Below are 10864 nucleotides of genomic sequence, written 5' to 3' on the forward strand. Positions count from 1 at the left end.
GCAAAAAGATGCGGTGCTGTTAATGTCTTCACGAGCATCCCATGTTCATTTCTTGCCGATGAACCAATCGCTTTTTGCTGTCGCCTTGTCAAGCCGACTCTCTCTTCTCGCGCAGCGCTTGCCGGAAGCACATTTCTATACGCTTTCGCCGGTTTTTCCCCCGTCTTCCTTCGGGTGGCGTGCGCCCGCGCGCTGCCACGCGTGGCGAGATGGGGCCTCATCCGACACTGGACACCGTATCAGCTTCCCTTGGCAGAAGGCGGCTAACCGTGAGGATGGATGCCGGTCAAGCTGATGCGGTGAGGCCTCAGGGGGCAGAATCTGTCCCCGTCAGCAGGCAAAAGGCTCGCGAAACACACCATCTACGATGAGGAAGGCAGAGCGCGACGGCCACTGCACGCTGCGCGCCACAAAAACCTTTCCAACACACCGGCAGTGGTCTTCGTTTACATGCGCCACTGGCGCCGCCGACCGGACCAGCCTGACGCCGGCAGTGGTCTCCGTTTACATGCGCCGCTGGCGCCGCCGGCCGGGCTGGCCTGGCGCCGGCAGTGGTCTTGTTTACATGCGCCGCTGGCGCCGCCGGCCAGGCTGACCTGGCGCCGGCAGTGGTCTCCGTTTACATGCGCCGCTGGCGCCGCCGGCCAGGCTGGCCTGGCGCCGGCAGTGGTCTCCGTTTACATGCGCCGCTGGCGCCGCCGGCCGGACCGGCCTGACGCCGGCAGTAGTCTTCGTTTACATGCACCGCTGGCGCCGCCGGCCGGGCTGGCCTGGCGCCGGCAGTGGTCTCCGTTTACATGCGCCACTGGCGCCGCCGACCGGACCGGCCTGGCGCCGGCAGTGGTCTCCGTTTACATGCGCCGCTGACGCCGCCGGCCGGACCGGCCTGGCGCCGGCAGTGGTCTCCGTTTACATGCGCCGCTGACGCCGCCGGCCGGACTGACCTGGCGCCGGCAGTGGTCTCCGTTTACATGCGCCGCTGGCGCCGCCGACCGGACCGGCCTGGCGCCGGCAGTGGTCGCAGTTTACATGGGCCGTTGGCGCCGCCGGCCGGGCTGGCCTGGCGCCGGCAGTGGTCGCAGTTTACATGGGCCGCTGGCGCCGCCGGCCGGGCTGACCTGGCGCCGGCAGTGGTCTCCGTTTACATGCGCCACTGGAGCCGCCGGCCGGACCGGCCTGGCGCCGGCAGTGGTTTCCGCTTACATGCGCCGCTGGCGCCGCCGACCGGACCGGCCTGGCGCCGGCAGTGGTCTCCGTTTACATGCGCCGCTGGCGCCGCCGGCCGGACCGGCCTGGCGCCGGCAGTGGTCTCCGTTTACATGCATCGCTGACGCCGCCGACCGGACCGGCCTGGCGCCGGCAGTGGTCTCCGTTTACATGCCCCGCTGGCGCCGCCGGCCGGTCTGGCCTGGCGCCGGCAGTGGTCTCCGTTTACATGCACCGCTGACGCCGCCGGCCGGGCTGGCCTGGCGCCGGCAGTGGTCTCCGTTTACATGCGCCGCTGACGCCGCCGGCCGGGCTGGCCTGGCAGTGAGCCGTGCGTGTCCGAGCCGCCGTCACCTCAGGCCACGCCGGCGGACACACCAGCTGACCATCAGGGCATGGTGTGGCGCCCCCGGTCACGCGTGCAGCGCAAACACGACCGTTGTCTTTGTACTGGACGGGCTGGCAACACGACAGACACGGATGGACGCGCATTGGGAGCGGCTGGAGGCTGCCGGCAGCAGGTCGTTGCGTTCGGTCGTATCGCATACGGCTTCTTCACACACGCTGCCATACACATCATACCATCATCTACCACACACATCATATTATCACGCATATCATGCGTATTGTACTATCATACGTGCCAACGTATTGCCGTCCTATCAAATGTCACCAATCATTCAGAGTGATAAAATGAACAGAGCTACCTCGATGTCATGAACGAGTCTTGGACACATTCACGAGCGATGGAATGTCATCAAGCGGCATTACACCTCTTCAGATGGATTGACTGACTGAATCCAAGCGTTATCACACGTCATCACATGCCACAAACTCCGGAGACACCAAACGTCTCAAAAGAGTGGGAGTGACTGTCTGGGCCAGAATATCTTCAGGAATACGGGCCAGATCATTGGGTTGGGTTGCGACATGCGGTAGCAGCGGGGCCGGCAGTGAAAACAGGGCGCTATTGGGCCATATCGCCAGACAGATCCGGGTTTGGAAACTGCCACCGGCCTCGATAGAGTCGTACCGATCGCACCAGAATACCCGCTATGCTGGCACGTAGACAGCATTTCGAGTGGGATGGAAGGCGAGCTCCAGTCTCCTACAGAATGCACATGAATGCACCCGCACGATGACGGACATTTAGGGTGTGTTCGCAGCGACGCAGACGACGAGTCTATGCTGTCGATGTTATTCATGACGTCATACACCCTGGATTCCACGCGTTTTGGTGTTCGCAGAGACCCGACGACAACGATTGTGTGCGACGTCACACGGAATCTTTGCCGCCGCGCAGAATCTTTTCCACGCCTTGGTTGAAGTGGGACAGAAGCGGCACAACAAATTCAACAATAAACAAGCCGCTGCGTGCCCATGCCCAACCTCAGGAGATGAAAAGGCGTTTTGAACACTGCAAACTGCATAATCTGCATCTGTCATTGTTAGGAGCACGTAGAGTACCTGCAACCGAAAATCTTAGTGTTTCTGAATGCACAGTTAATGCCACGACAGTTACAATCATGTAAAACAAAAAGTGTCACGTTGCGAATACGCCCGGCAACGATTTCACGTGACGTTACATGCAATCGAACATTCTTGGTGCCCTTCGACAAACCCGCAGTACGTGATCTGTTGAGAGGAATCTGAAAGGGATGTCCAGTCACTGCCGGCTGCGCAGTCCGCGTTGAGTGGTAGGGGAAGGGAGAGGGCCGCGGGAGAGGGCTGCGGGAAAGGGCTGGGGGAGAGGGCTTACTATGTCCGGCCTCTTTCCCCACCCCGGTCGGCCCTCAGGAATTCTTCACGGCCCCTGTCACTGTAAGGAGCCGGAGCCGGAGCCGGAGCCGAAGCCGGAGCCGGAGCTGGAGCCGGTGGCGACATCGGTTACACTCTTACGCGATATCTACAGGTCTGCGAAAGCGGCGCTCAGAAAACGTGGCTTCCAGCTAATGATGTAGCGGGTGACTGAAGTGACAACGTTTTGGAGCTGTAATTCGCAGTGAAAGCACGTGATGACTATTTTTAGGAAGTGCTAGTTTGAGAACTAGTGGTGCATGAGCTAGATGAATGGTAGTAGCTGTGTAGCGATACCTGACCCTCATCCCCCTGTGCTCTCTCCTGACCGTTTCCACATCTTTCCACTCCGCCTTTATATCGCCTTTTCGTGTCAGGCTAAATGCACGCGGGGAACGTGACGGCAGGACTTTCTTAAATGTGTTACACTTCCAGGATGAGCGCCGTCCTATCGAGATGACTCGCGCGACACACCGAGGGAGAGTGTGTCACGCGCTCTGATACAGTTTCGAAACCATGTAATGTCCAGTGGACCGGCACACGAACCGGCTGCTACGTATTCCTATAATCCCGGAAAGCCCGTGCTGGAATGCCACCTCAATTACCGACCGAATCGGTGTGCCCATTCTCGCCTGAGGGCGTTGATTGTGTTACCTGTGCATTAGTTCTCGACAGCAAGGCAGACAAATGAGCTTATTCGAGAATGGGATGACCGCGCTTCCTTCGCTGCACTGACAGCGGCTGTCATGTGTCTTTGCGACAGCACCTCAGCACCGCACAAACAGGGTCGAATGGAACGCGCCAGTCCAGCCAAAGTGCTTGTGCGGGACTGCCAATCGATTTTACGTGACAGTCATCGTGCCTGTGTACTGAAACCCTCCTCGCAGGCCTGGTCTGACCTTCCAACTGGCCCTTCCGGCATCACCTACAGCGCTGCCTGAGCGAGAACGCCAACCCGCGCTGCTTCCCACACACCTCGCTTGACGGAACCACTCTCACCACATCGTCAACCTCGCAACGGCGCCGACGACATGGCGTGCCGACCAGACCCCGGCTTCCGGTCGGACCCCTGAACGACGTTGTGACGTCACGGGGGGCATGAGTCAGCTGACGACGCAACCGGCGCGTGTGCCAACCGGCGCATCCGGCGTCAGCGGCACGGAACAGAGCGGGCCGTGCCGCCCAGCCGAGAGGGAAAGTGCGGGCAGGTGGCGCGCGCCGTTTTGGCCGCGCGGGGACGGCGCCAGGGCGCCCCCGGTAGCGGGAGAAAGTGCGCCCGGGCCGCGGGCGCCGTGTTGACGCCGCGGGATGAGTGCGGTGTGCTGCGGGAGACGGGGGGACTGCGATAGCATCGCGGGACGATTGGCGGCGGCGTGAACAGCGCCGCCGGATCGGCGACCCCGCCCGATGAGAGCACGGGTTTTCGGTGTTTTTTCGAATATGAACAATGGCGAACGTCTGGCCGGCTGGCGTTTGTGATGCTGCCGCGGACTCCAGCGCCGAGAGACCGGCAACAGACCGCTGTTGATAGCCGCCGGCTATGGAGCAGTCCGTGGATTGAGCGTTCATCACGTCCAGCGTCGGAGACCCGGTCCGCGCCGCAGCCGACGGGCGCACCCGGCCTCCTCACGACCCGACCGGGGGTGGGCGCAGAGGGTGGTTTCGCTTTCGAGGGCGTGTCGGCGCTTGGAGTGCTATCCGCCCATCCTCATTTTGGTTGGACACAAAGAGCCATTGTCTGCACGAATGTACGTGCGGCGTAGCTTGACAAACTGTTGCAACTCTCTTCGAATGGCTCCTGCACACACCCGGCACACTTAGCGCGGGCTTTGGGATATTATTGAAATAAGTATTTGTTTGTTGTGTCACATGTGCTCCTGGATGTTTTTCCCTCCAAGCAAGCGTCAATGGTACTGGGGCACAGTCAGTCATGCCTTGTGTAGTGAGTGCTGAACAAAGTCACGTAGTGAGGTGCCCAGGTACACGTGCAGCCTAACAAGATCCGGGCCCTGCAGGTGTTTTCTCACATCTAATGCGCTACTTTTTCGTGCCAATTTTAGAACCATGCAATACAAGCTGCGCCAAAGAACTCTCCTTATTCAGGTCACACACGGTTAGCAGGGCTAAGCTGGGGAATATGTAAGGCTGCTCTCCGTCCAGAGTCTACATTTCTTGAGAGTTCCATTTCTTTGAGTCTTGAGAGTTTCTCCTTCATTTCTTGAGAGTTTATTTTTTTCTTCATTTTTCATTTCTTCTTTTCTTGAGATCACTTACTCGAGTTAGTGGGAGCCTTTTGACTAGATGCATTCCTTGGACCAGTGCCCAGTTCAGCGGTGCTTGCTACATGAGTACTGACCCAACCGTCTGTCCGTAAAATACTGTGTCAAAGGCATAGTTTTTCGGCGAAAGTTTAACGTTTCGCAATGTTCGGCACGGTCCCTCCTGCCATTTGACGTCGCCTGAGCTTTTGCGCGGCCGCTGCCACCACCGCAGACCACCTTGGTCAGGGGTAAGTGGCAGTCAGGAGAGTCGAACCCACCCTGCCACGGGAAGGTGATAAGAAATACAGACACTCTAACCAACTGGGCCATTGTGACGGAAAGCGCCTAGCAGGGTTGGTGGGACATCGCAGAATTACTTGTTCGTGCCAAGCGCTCTTAAGCTGGCTCCCATCCGTACCGGGTTGTCGAAAATGCGACAGGCCTTTTTGGGGACACGCTGTTCGATGCATGAGTTTTTGACGAGAGACCAGAAGGGACACATTCTATCATCGGGCTGACAGGTTCTGACAAAGGTCGGGCAGAATTACATCTGTCGATTAGTGATGCTGAATCCTAAGCCATTTTCTGAATAATGGCAAGTTTAAGTCATATTTATCGTAAATTTGCTGGAATAATCGTCTACCTCCTGAGCCTTGATTTTGAGTAAATCGAACATCAGCAAGTGCATGCTTCCTGAACGCAATTACATCTTGTTTGGTAAATAAGAGCCGGCGATTTTCAGAGGCTAACTTGACTGATGTTGTGCCAATGCTCTCGTATTATCAGATTCCCCAGCCCGGCAATCGCACCAAACTCCCACAGCTGTGACAGGGCGTTCAAGTCGATGAAGATTGAGTGGTGCTGCTGGGGGAGCAGAACATCGCTCCGCAATCAACACATATTGGACATCATACAAGAATGGCACCGGCCCAGTCGGAACCGAGCAACTTACTATGAGAGGAAGGTGGTGACCTTGCTGCCGACGCTCCTGACGGTGCCGCTGTCCTGGCGCGTCATGAAGTCGCAGAAGATGCGCTTCGCACACGGGCCGCGGCTCCACTGGTGGAAGCCCTCGCGCCGCAGCGCGCCGAGGAAGTCAGCCTGCACCTCGTCCAGGCCGTCCACCAGGTTCGTCAGCAGCGACTCATCCTCGTCGCCGAGCGAGCGCCGCCGTCGACCGATGATGTAGTGCGTGTTGTTGGTCACCGTGTTGGCGTACACGAGGAAGCTGAGGCCGGCCAGCGCGCCGGCGCCGGCCACGAGGCCGCCGACGAGCAGCGCCTCGCCGCCGCCACCCTGCTTGTCGGTCGGCTGGTCGGTGGGGTAGGGCGCCGTCAGGCCCAGCTCCTCGGTCAGCCGGTCCGTCGCGTCCCGGAACGGCTGCGTCACCGGCTTCGTGAACTCGATGACGTTCTCGCCCAGTTTGCGGATCGGGTCCGTGAGGGTGTCGTACAGCGTCGGCTTGCGGAAGCCGTTCTGGTCGTACTCGGCGCCGTACGGGTCGTATTGGTCGTACTGCTGGCCCGAGGCGTAGTAGGTGGACGGCGCGCCGGTCAGCTGCTGCTGCTGCTGGCTGAAGCGGTCCTTGGACGGCCGCTTCGAGCCGCCGAACAGGCCGCTGAGGAAGGACAGGCGACGGCTCGGCTTGCGCGACGGCTTGGTCTTCTGGCCGTTGGGGATCGGCACGGGGATGTTGACTATCGGCCCGCCGGGCACCGACTGGAACGCCATCTGCTTGATCTTGAACTGATCGGGGCTGACCGGGCGGCCGGAGAACGGGTCGACCGAGTTCTGGAACTTGGTGGCCGCCTCGGGCAGCTGGTACGAGCCCGGCGAGAGGATCTGGCCGGCCGGCTTCTCCTTGCTGCCCTCGGTCGGGAAGCGGAATCCGCCAGAGGAAGCCGGCGCTGGCACCGTCTGGAACCGGTGCTCGAACTGGGACTTGCGCGCCCGGCCGCTGCGGCGCCGTCGGCCGCTGGCGTGTCGGCGCGGCCTGCTGCCCGACCGACGCCGGATACGCCGCGACCGTCGGCCGCGACAACGGGCGCCTTGTAGGAGGAGACGGGCGCCTGCAGGCCGCTCTGGCGCGTGGAACTTGCTGCCCGCCGCCGCCGCCGCCGCCGGCGCGCTGTAGCTGTACTGCAGCTTGTTCTCAGGCGTGTAGGTGTACTGCAGCTGCGTCCTCGGATCGCCTCAGCGTCTGGTCGCTACCCACCGGCCGGTTGAAGCTGTGGTCGAGGTAGGCGTGGTACACAGGCGCAGAGGGTGGTCAGGGTCGCCGCCGCGTGCGGCGTGGTCGGCTCGTAGGCGACCGCTGAGTGGGGAGCCGCCGTCGGCGGCCGGCTCCTCGGCGAGGATTGGTTGCCGAGAGGGCCGGATTGAGGGCCCCTGCACCACCTTGAAGGCCTGGCTGTGCACCGACTGCTGCGCAGGGTACTGGAAGCGCCCGGCGCCAGGCCGCTCGGTCTTCCGCTCCGTCTTCCGCTCCGTCTTCCGCTCAGGGTCGTAGTACGATTGATAGTAGAACGGCGGCAGCGTGCTCGACGTGCTCGGGCGCTGAAAGCCAAACGCCGGCCCGCTGCCGTAGCTCAGGATGCGCCCACTGCGTGTGTCCGACGCGGCCGTCGGCTCCGCCGGCGCCGTTGGCTCCTGCTCCGCCGGCGCCGGTGGCTCCGGCTCCGTCGCCACAGCCTGCCGCAGCGACTCGGCGCGTGCCGGCAGCGGCGGCGGCGGCGAGCCCCCGCCCGGGAAGAGCTTGTTGTCGATGACGCGCGCGTTGCGCCAGACGGGGGCGTTGCGCTCGGCCTCGGTCTCGTGCACGCGCACGCCGTACACCACCGGGATGCCGTCGCCGCCGACGACGGTGATGCCGGCGCTCGCGTCGCCCGACAGTAGCCGGTCGGTGCGCCCGCCGCCCTTTACGTAGGAAGAGTGCGACGACACGACCACCTCGGCCGGCACCGGGGGCTGCTCGGCGGCGGCGGTGGCCGCGGCGGCGGCGGCGGCGGCGGCAGTGGTGACGGTGGCCAGCAGGGTGGCGCAGCAGAGCGCAAGCATCCGCCGCGGTGTCATCTTGACCCGACCGCCTGTGTAGGAAGAGGACGCAGGTCAGACAGGCAGTCACAGATTAGTCACAGTGTCACTGTATCCGTCTCATTGGCCAGCTTCATTACTGTGCTGCTCCTTAACAGCGCCACAATAGCTCAACAGTCACTAAATAGCGTCTAAGCGACCGCTGGTGGTATTTAAAACGCCAAAGATGGTGATGCCATATTCCTTCCTGGAGGGCAGCGGCCACCCAGTGGGCGTAGCCAAACCCCCACCGGCGTCCGGCAGACTTCTGACCAGCCGAGTTTCGGTGATTAATCAGCACGCTGACCCACAACCACGCACGCCCCAAGGAGTTAGGCCAATTACAGAGCGTTTCTGGTGTTCCATCCATTTTTCATGCGCCGCGCGCCGGCCCCAGGCCCGTTTTCGGGTGTGCCGGGCAGCTGCGCTTCGCCTTCTAACCGCGGCCACGGTTATGAAGCTGCTCGCCCACGTGAAAATGAACGCTGCATGGCTTCGAGGAACGTGTTGAAGAGAGAAGGCCGTTCCCATAGCGTGACTTGGTGCAGACCGTCGCGTCTGCTGCGAGACTGCCGGAAAACCCGGTAGAACGCGCCAGGGTAGCAACGGTTGTCAGCTTTCCTACTCCTGGGAGAATGCCGTTCCACTTAACCACGGTGATGCTGCCCCGCTGATCCATCTAGAACTGTCAAGCCCTGCCCCCTTTTGCCGCGAGAGCATCCGGGAACGGTCCCCTTCGTTTGGATCTGACAGCGACATTATCCGTTCGGGTGTCCTGTTGGGTCTGATTCCATACCCACATCCATCAAGACGATTCGTAAATATATAAGGTCGTTCGTTGGCCGTACTACAAACGCCGGGCATGCTCAAAACGCCCACATGCATTGATCTGTGTCGCTGACTATCCGTGACACTTCACATGACACGTGACACGTGTCACGTGTCACACGTTTACACGTCACGTGACACGTCACATCGTTTATGACCGTGTGCTACGACCTACGACCGCCGTCAGCGGCCGGTCACCACCTGTGAACCCTCTAAGCGTCCCAAGGCCATCCAGGACTGTCGGGCAAGGTCCGAAGCAGCCTGGTTTGGTCCGGCGGCGTCTGGGAGCTGCCGGGACCGGCCGGGACCGGCCGGGACCGGACCGGCGCCCGGCGGTCCTTCGCCGGGCTCGTCGCGTCCGGGACAGCCGCCAGATCGGGCCATGGCCCGATTCCGTTCGTGTCCAGCCGCCGAGAGGGCCATGAAATGGAGACGCGCCCGACCGGACAGGTGGTGATTGGGGCCAGCACGGCGCCGGCCGAGATGACGCTACGATGGCCACCGGACGCCGCGCCGTTCTCGCCGCCAGCGCGGACGGGGCCTGCTCGGTAGACGAGCGCGTGGACGCCGGCCGCGCGGCCCACCCCGCCGCCGTGCCAGGTCGGCGGATGACGCAAGGGTGGACAGAGGGCACTGGTGCCGCTGGAGGAGATCGCTCAGAGAGCGCTGCTCCTGGTGTTCGTTACGATGCTGCCACCTGAAGGGACAGCTAATGTAGGGAGGAGGCCGTTCTTTCCCACTCTGGCTTAGTCAGTTTGTAGGGCATTCTAGGAAGCTTTGCGAGGGTGGGATGTGGTTGGATGAACGTTGTCTACACTTTTTTTCTCGCTTCAAAGCGACGATGCACGTGTCGTTGATATGATATCTACTTTGAGCTCAGACAATCAGCAGCTGTTGAATCAATAGTACATTAAGTTACTGTTTTGGTCTCATTGGAACATCACCACATTACGACCAGCTGACGCCTGACCACCAATGAGAGGACCGTGACGTTCTGATTCATGTCACTACAAAGGCATTTTCTATTAATAACTTAATTACCCCAGGCATCTGGAGCATCGCGTATTTAGAGTCAAGGTAAGCGCGCTCTAGCCCCAGCCGTGACAAAAGCGCCGTCTGTGTTTCACGATTACTTTCGCGACGAACACTAACCCACATCTGCCACTCGGCGGGCGCGGGCCGGAATTTTCCCATTCTCCCTGCTGCTCCCAGTGAAGCCTGGTAATGGCGAGCGTTCAAGGATGTCGCCGACTAAGTGGCGTGGGACTGGCGAGATGCGACCCAGAACCCAGCCACTATCGACGGCGGTGATCTGGTGTCGGCCGCCTCCGCTGCTCGCCGCCCGGCGGTCGCTCCAGTTCACCGCCCGCCACCGCCGCTCGGTGTCATCAGCCAACGGCGTCATTCACACGCCAGATGACAGAGCGGTGGCGCGCGCGCTGCCGGAGATCAGCCGATCTATCTCGGCCGGCGACAAATGTGACGCGGCGGCGCCACCTTTCGGCGCGCGTGCAATTGGCCGGCGATAGCGTTCGGTCACAGCGCGAGATCCGGGCCGACCAGAGCGATCGCCCATCGGTGTCATCTTCTCACAGGTGGCGCTACCCCACTTCTGGGGCGCCGGGCGCCGACATCTCGGCCAGCGCCGGCCGGCGATTCGGTGTGGGCTCCGGGGTCTGGACTATTTGTATAATTAGTTG

This window comes from Pollicipes pollicipes, unplaced genomic scaffold (genome assembly GCF_011947565.3).
Source record: "Pollicipes pollicipes isolate AB1234 unplaced genomic scaffold, Ppol_2.1 Scaffold_4002;HRSCAF=4701_pilon_pilon_pilon, whole genome shotgun sequence".
NCBI classification, from domain to species: Eukaryota; Metazoa; Arthropoda; class Thecostraca; order Pollicipedomorpha; family Pollicipedidae; genus Pollicipes; species Pollicipes pollicipes.